This window comes from Pan troglodytes, chromosome 12 (genome assembly GCF_028858775.2).
Source record: "Pan troglodytes isolate AG18354 chromosome 12, NHGRI_mPanTro3-v2.0_pri, whole genome shotgun sequence".
In the NCBI taxonomy this organism is placed as follows: domain Eukaryota; kingdom Metazoa; phylum Chordata; class Mammalia; order Primates; family Hominidae; genus Pan; species Pan troglodytes.
Window position 1 is genome coordinate 6,607,301 of NC_072410.2, and position 17,621 is coordinate 6,624,921.

Consider the following 17,621-nt stretch of genomic DNA (forward strand, 5'->3'; position numbering starts at 1 on the left):
AAACATGGAAATATCTGCACTGCCATCTGTAAAAACATGGAAATACCTATACAGTCATCTGTATAAACATGGAAATATCTACAATGCCATCTGTATACACATTTAAATATCTACACGGCCATCTGTATAAACATGTAAATATCTACACTGCTATCTCTATAAACATGGAAATATCTACACCGCTATGTCTATAAACATGGAAATACCTACACCGCCATCTCTATAAACATGGAAATATCTACACCACGATCAGTATAAACATGGAAATATCTACACCGCTATCTGTATAAACATGGAAATATCTCCAATGCAGTCTCTATAAACATCGAAACATCTACACCGCCATCTGTATAAACATGGAAATACTTACGAAGTTATTTGTATAAACATGGAAATATCTACACCGCCATCTGTATAAACATGGAAATATCTACACAGCCATGTGGATATACATGGAAATATCTACACCGCTATCTATATAAACATGGAAATAACTACACCGCTATCTGTATAAACATGGAAATATCTACACCGCCATCTACATATCCATGGAAATATCTGCGCCGCCCTCTGTATAAACATGGAAATAACTACACGGTCATCTGTGTACAGATGGAAATATCAACACCGCCGTCTTTACAAACATGGAAATATCTGCACCGCTATCTGTATAAACATGGAAATATCTACACCACGGTCTGTATAAACATGGAAATATCTACACCGCTATCTGTATTAACATGGAACTACCTACACCGCTATCTCTATAAACATGGAAATATCTACACCGTGATCTGTATAAACATGGAAATATTTACACGGCTATCTGTATAAACATGGAAATTTCTACACCGTTATCTGTATAAATATGGAAATATCTTCACCGCTATCTCTATAAACATGGAAATATCTACACCGCCATCTGTATAAACATGGAAATACCTATACAGTCATCTGTGTAAACATGGAAATATCTACACCACCATCTGTATAAACATGGAAATATCTACACAGCCATGTGGATATACATGGAAATATCTACACCGCCATCTGTATAAACATGGAAATACCTATACTGTCATCTGTGTAAACATGGAAATATCTACACCGCTATCTCTATATACATGGAAATATCTGCACTGCCATCTGTAAAAACATGGAAATACCTATACAGTCATATGTATAAACATGGAAATATCTACAATGCCATCTGTATACACATGGAAATATCTACACTGCTATCTCTATAAACATGGAAATATCTACACTGCGGTCTGTATAAACATGGAAATATCTTCACCGGTATCTGTATAAACATGGAAATAACTCCACTGCTGTCTCTATAAACATGGAAATATCTACACCGCCATCTGTATAAACATGGAAATACTTACAAGTTATTTGTATAAACATGGAAATATCTACACCGCCATCTGTATAAACATGGAAATATCTACACAGCCATGTGTATATACATGGAAATATCTACACCGCTATCTATATAAACATGGAAATAACTACACCGCTATCTGTATAAACATGGAAATATCTACACCGCCATCTACATATACATGGAAATATCTGCGTCGCCATCTGTATAAACATGGAAATATCTACACGGACATCTGTGTATAGATGGAAATATCAACACCGCCATCTGTACAAACATGGAAATATCTGCACCGCTATCTGTATAAACATGGAAATATCTACACCATGGTCTGTATAAACATGGAAATATCTACACCGCTATCTGTATTAACATGGAACTACCTACACCGCTATCTCTATAAACATGGAAATATCTACACCGTGATCTGTATAAACATGGAAATATTTACACGGCTATCTGTATAAACATGGAAATTTCTACACCGTTATTTGTATAAATATGGAAATATCTTCACCGCTATCTCTATAAACATGGAAATATCTACACCGCCATCTGTATAAACATGGAAATACCTATACAGTCATCTGTGTAAACATGGAAATATCTACACCACCATCTGTATAAACATGGAAAAATCTGCAATTCCATCTGTATACACATGGAAATACCTACACGGCAATCTGTGTATAGATGGAAATATCAACACCGCCATCTGTACAAACTTGGAAATATCTACACTTCTATCTCTATAAACATGGAAATATCTAAACTGCGGTCTGTAGAAACATAGAAATATCTACACCGGTATCTGAATAAACATGGAAATAACTACACCACGATCTGTATAAACATGGAAATATATACACCGCTATCTGCATAAACATGGAAATATCTGCACCGCTATCTCTACAGACATGGAAATATCTACAAAGCCATCTGTATAAACATGGAAATACCTACACAGTCGTGTGTAGGAACATGGAAATATCTACACTGCCATCTGTATAAACGTAGAAATATCTACCCAGCCCTCTGTATAAATATGGAGTTATCTGCATAGGCATCTCTATAAACATGGAAATATCTGCACCGCTATCTGTATAAACATGGAAATACCTACACCGCTGTCTGTATAAACATGGAAATATGTTCACTGCTATGTGTATAAACATGGAAATATCTCCACTGCTGTCTGTATATACATGGAAATATCTCCACCGTTATCTGTATAAACATGGAAATATCTACAGCGCCATCTCTATAAACATTGAAATATTTACACTGCCATCTCTAAAAACATGGAAATATCTACACAGTCATCTGAATAAACATGGAAATATCTACACAACCATCTGTATAAACATGGAAATACCTACAATATCATTTCTATACACATGGAAATATCTAAACAGACATCTGTATAAATATGGAAATATCTACACCGCCATCTGTATAAACATGGAAATATCTACACTGCCATCTGTAGAAAGATGGAAATATCTACACCGCTATCTCTATAAATATGGAAATATCTACACCGCCATCTCTATAAACATGAAAATATCTACACTGCCATCTCCATAAAGATGGAAGTATCTACTCCGCCATGTGTATAAACACGGAAATATCTACACCACCATCTGTGAAAACATGGTAATATCTACACCGCTATCTGTATAAACATGGAAATATCTACACCGCCATCTGCATGTCCATGGAAATATCTACGCCGCCATCTGTATAAACATGGAAATATCTACACGGCCTTCTGTGTATAGATGGAAATATCAACACCGCCATCTGTACAAACATGGAAATATCTACACCGCTATCTCTATAAACATGGAAATATCTGCACTGCCATCTGTAAAAACATGGAAATACCTATACAGTCATCTGTATAAACATGGAAATAACTACAATGCCATCTGTATACACATTTAAATATCTACACGGCCATCTGTATAAACATGTAAATATCTACACTGCTATCTCTATAAACATGGAAATATCTACACCGCCATTTCTATAAACATGAAAATATCTACACTGCCATCTCCATAAACATGGAACTAACTACTCAGCCATCTGTATAAACATGGAAACATCTACACCACCATCAGTGTGAATAAGGAAATATCTACAATGCCATCTGTATAAAGATATAAATATCTGCACCGCGAGCTGTATAAACATGGAAATATCTACATCGCTATCTGTATAAACGTGGAAATACCAACACCGCAATCGGTATAAACATGGAAATAACTACAACGCCATCTATATAAACATGGAAATATCTACACCGCTATGTCTATAAACATGGAAATACCTACACCGCCATCTCTATAAACATGGAAATATCAACACCACGATCAGTATAAACATGGAAATATCTACACCGCTATCTGTATAAACATGGAAATATCTCCACTGCAGTCTCTATAAACATCGAAATATCTACACCGCCATCTGTATAAACATGGAAATACTTACGAAGTTATTTGTATAAACATGGAAATATCTACACCGCCATCTGTATAAACATGGAAATATCTACACAGCCATGTGGATATACATGGAAATATCTACACCGCTATCTATATAAACATGGAAATAACTACACCGCTATCTGTATAAACATGGAAATATCTACACCGCCATCTACATATCCATGGAAATATCTGCGCCGCCCTCTGTATAAACATGGAAATAACTACACGGTCATCTGTGTACAGATGGAAATATCAACACCGCCGTCTGTACAAACATGGAAATATCTACACCACGGTCTGTATAAACATGGAAATATCTACACCGCTATCTGTATTAACATGGAACTACCTACACCGCTATCTCTATAAACATGGAAATATCTACACCGTGATCTGTATAAACATGGAAATATTTACACGGCTATCTGTATAAACATGGAAATTTCTACACCGTTATCTGTATAAATATGGAAATATCTTCACCGCTATCTGTATAAACATGGAAATACCTATACAGTCATCTGTGTAAACATGGAAATATCTACACCACCATCTGTATAAACATGGAAATATCTACAATGCCTTCTGTATAAACATGGAAATACCTATACAGTCATCTGTGTAAACATGGAAATATCTACACCACCATCTGTATAAACATGGAAATATCTACACAGCCATGTGGATATACATGGAAATATCTACACCGCCATCTGTATAAACATGGAAATACCTATACTGTCATCTGTGTAAACATGGAAATATCTACACCACCATCTGTATGAACATGGAAATATCTACAATGCCATCTGTATACACATGGAATTACCTACACGGAAATCTGTGTATAGATGGAAACATCAACACCGCCATCTCTACAAACTTGGAAATATCTACACTGCTATCTCTATAAACATGGAAATATCTAAACTGCGGTCTGTATAAACATGGAAATATCTACACCGGTATCTGAATAAACATGGAAATAACTACACCACGATCTGTATAAACATGGAAATATATACACCGCTATGTGTATAAACATGGAAATATCTGCACCGCTATCTCTATAGACATGGAAATATCTACAAAGCCATCTGTATAAACATGGAAATACCTACACAGTCATGTGTAGGAAGATGGAAATATCTACACTGCCATCTGTATAAACATAGAAATATCTACACAGCCCTCTGTATAAATATGGAGTTATCTGCATAGTCATCTGTATATACATGGAAATATCTGCACCGCAATCTGTATAAACATGGAAATACCTAAACCGCTGTCTGTATAAACATGGAAATATGTTCACTGCTATGTGTATAAACATGGAAATATCTCCACTGCTGTCTGTATAAACATGGAAATATCTCCACCGTTATCTGTATAAACATGGAAATATCTACAGCGCCATCTCTATAAACATTGAAATATCTACACTGCCATCTCTAAAAACATGGAAATATCTACACAGCCATCTGAATAAACATGGAAATATCTACACAACCATCTGTATAAACATGGAAATACCTACAATATCATCTGTATACACATGGAAATATCTACACAGACATCTGTATAAATATGGAAATATCTACACCGCCATCTGTATAAACATGGAAATATCTACACTGCCATCTGTAGAAAGATGGAAATATCTACACCGCTATTTCTATAAATATGGAAATATCTACACCGCCATCTCTATAAACATGAAAATATCTACACTGCCATCTCCATAAAGATGGAAGTATCTACTCTGCCATCTGTATAAACACGGAAATATCTACACCACCATCTGTGAAAACATGGAAATATCTACACCGCTATCTGTATAAACATGGAAATATCTACACCGCCATCTGCATGTCCATGGAAATATCTACGCCGCCATCTGTATAAACATGGAAATATCTACACGGCCTTCTGTGTATAGATGGAAATATCAACACCGCCGTCTGTACAAACATGGAAATATCTACACCGCTATCTCTATAAACATGGAAATATCTGCACTGCCATCTGTAAAAACATGGAAATACCTATACAGTCATCTGTATAAACATGGAAATATCTACAATGCCATCTGTATACAAATGGAAATATCTACACAGCCATCTGCATAAACATGTAAATATCTACACTGCTATCTCTATAAACATGGAAATATCTACAACGCCATCTCTATAAACATGAAAATATCTACACTGCCATCTCCATAAACATGGAACTAACTACTCCGCCGTCTGTATAAACATGGAAACATCTACACCACCATCAGTGTGAATAAGGAAATATCTACAATGCCATCTGTATAAAGTGATAAACATCTGCACCGCTAGCTGTATAAACATGGAAATATCTACATCGCTATCTGTATAAACGTGGAAATACCAACACCGCTATCGGTATAAACATGGAAATACCTACAACGCCATCTATATAAACATGGAAATATCTACACCGCTATGTCTATAAACATGGAAATACCTACACTGCCATCTCTATAAACATGGAAATATCTACACCACGATCAGTATAAACATGGAAATATCTACACCGCTATCTGTATAAACATGGAAATATCTCCACTGCTGTCTCTATAAACATCGAAATATCTACACCGCCATCTGTATAAACGTGGAAATACTTACAAAGTTATTTTATAAACATGGAAATATCTACACCGCCATCTGTATAAACATGGAAATATCTACACAGCCATGTGTATATACATGGAAATATCTACACCGGTATCTATAGAAACATGGAAATAACTACACTGCTATCTGTATAAACATGGAAATATCTACACCGCCATCTACATATCCATGGAAATATCTGCGCCTCCATCTGTATAAACATGGAAATATCTACACGGTCATCTGTTTATAGATGGAAATATCAACACCGCCATCTGTACAAACATGGAAATATCTGCACCACTATCTGTATAAACATGGAAATATCTACACCACGGTCTGTATAAACATGGAAATATCTACACGCTATCTGTATAAACATGGAAATATCTACACCGCTATCTCTATAAACATGGAAATATCTACACCGTGATCTGTATAAACATGGAAATATTTACACCGCTCTCTGTATAAACATGGAAATTTCTACACTGTTATCTGTATAAATATGGAAATATCTTCACCGCTATCTCTATAAACATGGAAATATCTACACCGCCATCTGTATAAACATGGAAATATCTATACAGTCATCTGTGTAAACATGGAAGTATCTACACCACCATCTGTATAAACATGGAAATATCTACAATGCCATCTGTATACACATGGAAATACCTACACGGCAATCTGTGTATAGATGGAAACATCAACACCGCCATCTGTACAAACCTGGAAATATCCACACTGCTATCTCTATTAACATGGAAATATCTACACTACGGTCTGTATAAACATGGAAATATCTACACCGGTATCTGTATAAACATGGAAATATCTACACCATGATCTGTATAAACATGGAAATATATACACCGCTATCTGTATAAACATGAAAATATCTACACCGCTATCTGTATAAACATGGAAATATCTACACCGCTATCTCTATAAACATGGAAATATCTACACCGTGATCTGTATAAACATGGAAATATTTACACCGCTATCTGTATAAACATGGAAATTTCTACACCGTTATCTCAATAAATATGGAAATATCTTCACCGCTATCTCTATAAACATGGAAATATCTACACCGCCATCTGTATAAACATGGAAATACCTATACAGTCATCTGTGTAAACATGGAAATATCTACACCACCATCTGTATAAACATGGAAATATCTACAATGCCATCTGTATACACATGGAAATACCTACACGGCAATCTGTGTATAAATGGAAACATCAACACCGCCATCTGTAAAAACTTGGAAATATCTACACTCCTATCTCTATTAACATGGAAATATCTACACTGCGGTCTGTATAAACATGGAAATATCTACACCGGTATCTGTATAAACATGGAAATATCTACACCATGATCCGTATAAACATGGAAATATATACACCGCTATCTGTATAAACATGGAAATATCTACACCGCTATGTGTATAAACTTGGAAATATCTACACCGCTATCTCTATAAACTTGGAAATATCCACACCGTGATCTGTATAAACATGGAAATATTTACACCGCTATCTGTATAAACATGGAAATTTCTACACCGTGATCTGTATAAATATGGAAATATCTTCACCGCTATCTCTATAAACATGGAAATATCTACACCGCCATCTGTATAAACATGGAAATACCTATACAGTCATCTGTGTAAACATGGAAATATCTACACCACCATCTGTATAAACATGGAAATATCTACAATGCCATCTGTATACACATGGAAATACCTACACGGCAATCTGTGTATAGATGGAAACATCAACGCCGCCATCTGTACAAACTTGGAAATATCTACACTGCTATCTCTATAAACATGGAAATATCTAAACTGCGGTCTGTATAAACATGGAAATATCTACACCGGTATCTGAATAAACATGGAAATAACTACACCACGATCTGTATAAACATGGAAATATATACACCGCTATCTGTATAAACATGAAAATATCTGCTCCGCTATCTCTATAGACATGGAAATATCTACAAAGACATCTGTATAAACATGGAAATACCTACACGGTCATGTGTAGGAACATGGAAATATCTACACTGCCATCTGTATAAACATTGAAATATCTACACAGCCCTCTGTATAAATATGGAGTTTTCTGCATAGGCATCAGTATAAACATGGAAATATCTGCACCGATATCTGTATAAACATGGAAATACCTACACCGCTGTCTGTATAAACATGGAAATATGTTCACTGCTATGTGTATAAACATGCAAATATCTCCACTGCTGTCTGTATAAACATGGAAATATCTCCACCGTTATCTGTATAAACATGAAAATATCTACAGCACCATCTCTATAAACATTGAAATAGCTACACTGCCATCTGTAAAAACATGGAAATATCTACACAGTCATCTGAATAAACATGGAAATATCTACACAACCATCTTTATAAACATGGAAATACCTACAATATCATATGTATACACATGGAAATATCTACACAGACATCTGTATAAATATGGAAATATCTACACCGCCATCTGAATAAACATGGAAATATCTACACTGCCATCTGTAGAAAGATGGAAATATCTACACCTCTATCTCTATAAATATGGAAATATCTACACCGCCATCTCTATAAACATGAAAATATCTACACTGCCATCTCCATAAAGATGATAGTATCTACTCCGCCATGTGTATAAACATGGCAATATCTACACCAGCATCTGTGAAAACATGGAAATATCTACACCACTATCTGTATAAACATGGAAATATCTACACCGCCATCTGCATGTCCATGGAAATATCTACGCCTCCATCTGTATAAACATGGAAATATCTACACGGCCTTCTGTGTATAGATGGAAATATCAACACCGCCATCTGTAGAAACATGGAAATATCTACAACGCTATCTCTATATACATGGAAATATCTGCACTGCCATCTGTAAAAACATGGAAATACCTATACAGTCATCTGTATAAACATGGAAATATCTACAATGCCATCTGTATACACGTGGAAATATCTACACAGCCATCTGTATAAACATGTAAATATCTACACTGCTATCTCTTTAAACATGGAAATATCTACACCGCCATCTCTATAAACATGAAAATATCTACACTGCCATCTCCATAAACATGGAACTAACTACTCCGCCATCTGTATAAACATGGAAACATCTACACCACCATCAGTGTGAATAAGGAAATATCTACAATGCCATCTGTATAAAGATATAAATATCTGCACCGCGAGCTGTATAAACATGGAAATATCTACATCGCTATCTGTATAAACGTGGAAATACCAACACCGCAATCGGTATAAACATGGAAATAACTACAACGCCATCTATATAAACATGGAAATATCTACAGCGCTATGTCAATAAACATGGAAATACCTACACCGCCATCTCTATAAACATGGAAATATCTACACCACGATCAGTATAAACATGGAAATATCTACACCGCTATCTGTATAAACATGGAAATATCTCCACTGCTGTCTCTATAAACATCGAAATATCTACACCGCCATCTGTATAAACATGGAAATACTTACAAAGTTATTTGTATAAACATGGAAATATCTGCACCGCCATCTGTATAAACATGGAAATATCTACACAGCCATGTGGATATACATGGAAATATCTACACCGCTATCTATATAAACATGGAAATAACTACACCGCTATCTGTATAAACATGGAAATATCTACACCGCCATCTACATATCCATGGAAATATCTGCGCCGCCGTCTGTATAAACATGGAAATATCTACACGGTCATCTGTGTATAGATGGAAATATCAACACTGCCATCTGTACAAACATGGAAATATCTGCACCGCTATCTGTATAAACATGGAAATATCTACACCACGGTCTGTATAAACATGGAAATATCTACACCGCTATCTGTATAAACATGGAAACATCTACACCGCTATCTCTATAAACATGGAAATATCTACACCGTGATCTGTATAAACATGGAAATATTTACACCGCTATCTGTATAAACATGGAAATTTCTACACCGTTATCTGTATAAATATGGAAATATCTTCACCGCTATCTCTATAAACATGGAAATATCTACACCGCCATCTGTATAAACATGGAAATACCTGTACAGTCATCTGTGTAAACATGGAAATGTCTACACCACCATCTGTGTAAACATGGAAATATCTACACTGTCATGTGTAGGAACATGGAAATATCTACACTGCCATCTTTATAAACATAGAAATATCTACACAGCCCTCTGTATAAATATGGAGTTATCTGCATAGGCATCTGTATAAACATGGAAATATCTGCACCGCTATCTGTATAAACATGGAAATACCTACACCGCTGTCTGTATAATCGTGGAAATATGTTCACTGCTATTTGTATAAACATGGAAATATCTCCACTGCTGTCTGTATAAACGTGGAAATATGTTCACTGCTATATGTATAAACATGGAAATATCTCCACTGCTGTCTGTATAAACATGGAAATATCTCCACCGTTATCTGTATAAACATGGAAATATCTACAGCGCCATCTCTATAAACATTGAAATATATACACTGCCATCTCTAAAAACATGGAAATACCTACACAGTCATCTGAATAAACATGGAAATATCTACACAACCATCTGTATAAACATGGAAATACCTACAATATCATCTGTATACACATGGAAATATCTACACAGACGTCTGTATAAATATGGAAATATCTACACCGCCATCTGTATAAACATGGAGATATCTACAATGCCATCTGTATACACATGGAAATACCTACACGACAATCTGTGTATAGGTGGAAACATCAACACCGCCATCTGTACAAACTTGGAAATATCTACACTGCTATCTCTATAAACATGGAAATATCTAAACTGCGGTCTGTAGAAACATGGAAATATCTACACCGGTAATTGAATAAACATGGAAATAACTACACCACGATCTGTATAAACATGGAAATATATACACCGCTATCTGTATAAACATGGAAATATCTGCACCGCTATCTCTATAGACATGGAAATATCTACAAAGCCATCTGTATAAACATGGAAATACCTACACAGTCTTGTTTAGGAACATGGAAATATCTACACTGCCATCTGTATAAACATAGAAATATCTACACAGCCCTCTGTATAAATATGGAGTTATCTGCATAGGCATCTGTATAAACATGAAAATATCTGCACCGCTATCTGTATAAACATGGAAATACATACACCGCTGTCTGTATAAACATGGAAATATGTTCACTGCTATGTGTATAAACATGGAAATATCTCCACTGCTGTCTGTATAAACATGGAAATATCTCCACCGTTATCTGTATAAACATGGAAATAACTACAGCGCCATCTCTATAAACATTGAAATATCTACACTGCCATCTGTAAAAACATGGAAATATCTACACAGTCATCTGAATAAACATGGAAATATCTACACAACCATCTGTATAAACATGGAAATATCTACACTGCCATCTGTGGAAAGATGGAAATATCTACACCGCCATCTGCATGTCCATGGAAATATCTACGCCGTCATCTGTATAAACATGGAAATATCTACACGGCCTTCTGTGTATAGATGGAAATATCAACACCGCCATCTGTACAAACATGGAAATATCTTCACCGCTATCTCTATAAACATGGAAATATCTGCACTGCCATCTGTAAAAACATGGAAATACCTATACTGTCATCTGTATAAACATGGAAATATCTACAATGCCATCTGTATACACATGGAAATATCTACACCGCCATCTGTATAAACATGTAAATATCTACACTGCTATCTCTATAAATATGGAAATATCTACACCGCCATCTCTATAAACATGAAAATGTCTACACTGCCATCTCCATAAACATGGAAATAACTACTCCGCCATCTGTATAAACATGGAAACATCTACACCACCATCAGTGTGAATAAGGAAATATCTACAATGCCATCTGTATAAAGATACAAATATCTGCACCGCGAGCTGTATAAACATGGAAATATCTACATCGCTATCTGTATAAACGTGGAAATACCAACACCGCTATCGGTATAAACATGGAAATAACTACAACGCCATCTATATAAACACGGAAATATCTACACCGCTATGTCTATAAACATGGAAATACCTACACCGCCATCTCTTTAAACATGGAAATATCTACACCACGATCAGTATAAACATGGAAATATCTACACCGCTATCTGTATAAACATGGAAATATCTCCACTGCTGTCTCTATAAACATCGAAATATCTACACCGCCATCTGTATAAACATCGAAATACTTACAAAGATATTTGTACAAACATGGAAATATCTACACCGCCATCTGTATAAACATGGAAATATCTACACCGCTATCTGTATAACTATGGAAATATCTACACCGCTATCTCTATAAACATGGAAATGTCTACACCACTGTCTGTATAAACATGGAAATATCTTCATGGCTATCTCTCTAAACATGGAAATATCTACACCGCCATATGTATAAACATGGAAATACCTACACAGTCATCTGTATAAACATGGAAATATCTACCCCACTATCTGTATAAACATGTAAATATCTACACTGCAATCTGTATAAACATGGAATTAAGTACACAGCCATCTCTATAAACATGGAAATATCTACATCGCTGTCTGTATGAACATTGAAATATCCACACCGCTATCTGCGTAACATGGAAATATTTACACTGCCATCTGTAAAAAACATGGAAATATCTACACAGTCATCTGTAAAAACATGGAAATATCTACACCTCTGTCTCTACAAACATGGAAATACCTGCACCGCTATCTGAACAAACACGGAAATATCGACACCGCTATCTTTATAAACTTGGAAATATCTACACTGCCATCTCTATAAACATGAAAATATGTCCACCGCTATCTGTATAAACTTGAAAATATGTCCATCGCTATCTGTATAAACATGGAAATATCTATACCGCTATCTGTATAAACTTGGAAATATCTACACCGCTATCTTTATAAACATGGAAATATCTACACCGCTATCTGTATAAACATGGAAATATCTACACCACTATCTGTATAAACGTGGAAATATGTACACCGCAATCTGTGCAAATATGGAAATATCTACACCTCCATCTCTGTAAATATGTAAATATCTACACCGCTATCTTTATAAACATGGAAATATCTACACTGCAATCTCTATAAACACGGAAACATCTACAACAGTATCTGTGTAAACATGGGAATATCTTCAGAGCTGTCGGTTTAAATATGGAAATATGTACACAGCAATCTGTGTGAATATGGAAATATCTACACCTCTGTCTCTGTAAACATGGAAATATCTACACCACTATCTGTATAAACCTGGAAATATCTAAACCGCTATCTGTATAAACATGGAAATATCTACACCAAAATCTGTATAAACATGGATATATCTACACCGCTATCTGTATGAACATGTTAATATCTACACTGCTATCTGTATAAACATGGAAATATCTACTCCGCTATCTGCATAAATATGGAAATATCTACACCGCTATCTCTATAAACATGGAAATGTCAACACCGCTATCTGTATAAACATGGAAATATCTACATGGCTATCCCTAAAAACATGGAAATATCTTCACCGCCTTCTGTATAAACATGGAAATATCTACACTGCCATCTGTATAAACAAGGAAATAACTAAACTGCTATCTCTATAAACATTGAAATATCAACACTGCCTTCTGGATATACATGGAAATACCTACACAGTCATCTGTGTAAACATGGAAATATCAACACAGCCATCTCTATAAACATGGAAATACCTACATCGCTATTTCTATAAACATGAAAATAGCCACACAGCAATCTGTATAAACATGGAAATATCTACACTGCCATTTGTATAAACATGGAAATATCTACACTGCCATCTGTATAAAAATGGAAATATCTACACAGTCATCTATATAAACATTGAAATATCTCCACTGCTATCTGTCTAATCATGGAAATATCTCCACCGCTATCTGTATAAACATGGAAATATCTACACCGCTATCTGTATAAACATGGAAATGTCTACACTGCTATCTGTATAAACATGGATATATCTTCTCCGCTATCTGTATAAACATGGAAATATTTACATCGCTATCTCTATAAACATGGAAATATTTCCAACGCAAACTGTGTAAACATAGAAATATCTACACCGCTATCTTTATAAACATGGAAATATCTACACCGCTATCTGTGTAAACATGGAAATATCTACACCGCAATCTGTATATACATGGATATATCTACACCGCTATCTGTATAAACATGGAAATATCTACACCGCTATCTGTATAAACATGGAAATATCTACACCACTATGTGTATAAACGTGGAAATATGTAAACCACAATCGGTGCAAATATGGAAATATCTACACCTCTATCTCTGTAAATATGGAAATATCTACACCGCTATCTGTATAAACATGGAAATATCTACACCGCTATCTGTATAAACATGGAAATATATACACCACGATCTGTATAAACATGGATATATCTATACCGCTATCTGTATAAACATGGAAATATCTACACCGCTACCTGTATAAACATGGAAATATCTACACCGCTATCTGTATAACTATGGAAATATCTACACCGCTATCTCTATAAACATGGAAATGTCCACACCACTGTCTGTATAAACATGGAAATATCTTCATGGCTATCCCTCTAAACATGGAAATATCTACACCGCCATATGTATAAACATGGAAATACCTACACAGTCATCTGTATAAACATGGAAATATCTACCCCACTATCTGTATAAACATGGAAATATCTACACTGCAATCTGTATAAACATGGAAATAACTACACAGCCATCTCTATAAACATGGAAATATCTACATCGCTGTCTGTATAAACATGGAAATATCCACACCGCTATCTGCGTAACATGGAAATATTTACACCGCCATCTGTAAAAAACATGGAAATATCTACACAGTCATCTGTATAAACATGGAAATATCTACACCCCCATTTGTAAAAACATGGAAATATCTACACCGCTGTCTCTACAAACATGGAAATACCTGCACCGCTATCTGTATAAACACGGAAATATCAACACCGCTATCTTTATAAACTTGGAAATATCTACAATGCCATCTCTATAAACATGAAAATATGTCCACCGCTATCTGTATAAACCTGAAAATATGTCCACCGCTATCTGTATAAACATGGAAATATCTACACCGCTATCTGTAGAAACATGGAAATATCTACACCGCTATCTGTATAAACATGGAAATATCTAGACCGCTATCTCTATAAACATGGAAATATCTACACCGCCATCTGTATAAACATGGAAATATGTACACAGTCATCTGTATAAACATGGAAATAACTACACCTCAATGTGTATAAAAATGGAAATATCTACACCGTTATCTATATAAACATGGAAATATCTAGACCGCTATCTGTATAAACATGCAAATATTTACATTGCTATCTGTAAAAACATGGAAATATCTCCTCCGCTATCTCTACAAACATGGAAATATCTACACTGCTATCTGTATAAACATGGAAATATCTACACCGCTATCTGTATGAACAAGCAAATATCTACAGCGCTATCTATATAAACATGGAAATATCTCCACCGCTATCTGCATAAACATGGAAATATCTACACCGCTATCTTTATAAACATGGAAATATCTACACTGCAATCTCTATACACATGGAAACATCTACAACAGTATCTGTGTAAACATGGGAATATCTTCAGAGCTGTCGGTTTAAATATGGAAATATGTACACAGCAATCTGTGTGAATATGGAAATATCTACACCTCTGTCTCTGTAAACATGGAAATATCTACCCCACTATCTGTATAAACCTGGAAATATCTGCACCGCTATCTGTATAAACATGGAAATATCTACACCACAATCTGTATAAACATGGATATATCTACACCGCTATCTGTATGAACATGTTAATATCTACACTGCTATCTGTATAAACATGGAAATATCAACTCCGCTATCTGCATAAATATGGAAATATCTACACCGCTATCTCTATAAACATGGAAATGTCAACACCGCTATCTGTATAAACATGGAAATATCTACATGGCTATCCCTAAAAACATGGAAATATCTTCACCGCCTTCTGTATAAACATGGAAATATCTACACTGCCATCTGTATAAACATGGAAATAACTAAACTGCTATCTCTATAAACATTGAAATATCAACACTGCCTTCTGGATATACATGGAAATACCTACACAGTCATCTGTGTAAACATGGAAATATCAACACAGCCATCTCTATAAACATGGAAATACCTACATCGCTATTTCTATAAACATGAAAATAGCCACACAGCAATCTGTATAAACATGGAAATATCTACACTGCCATTTGTATAAACATGGAAATATCTACACTGCCATCTGTATACAAATGGAAATATCTACACAGTCATCTGTATAAACATTGAAATATCTCCACTGCTATCTGTCTAATCATGGAAATATCTCCACCGCTATCTGTATAAACATGGAAATATCTACACCGCTATCTGTATAAACATGGAAATGTCTACACTGCTATCTGTATAAACATGGATATATCTTCTCCGCTATCTGTATAAACATGGAAATATTTACATCGCTATCTGTATAAACATGGAAATATTTCCACCGCAATCTGTGTAAACATAGAAATATCTACACCGCTATCTTTAAAAACATGGAAATATCTACACCGCTATCTGTGTAAACATGGAAATATCTACACCGCAATCTGTATATACATGGATATATCTACAACGCTATCTGTATAAACATGGAAATATCTACACCGCTATCTGTATAAACATGGAAATATCTACACCGCTATCTGTATAAACATGGAAATATCTACACCACTATCTGTATAAACGTGGAAATATGTAAACCGCA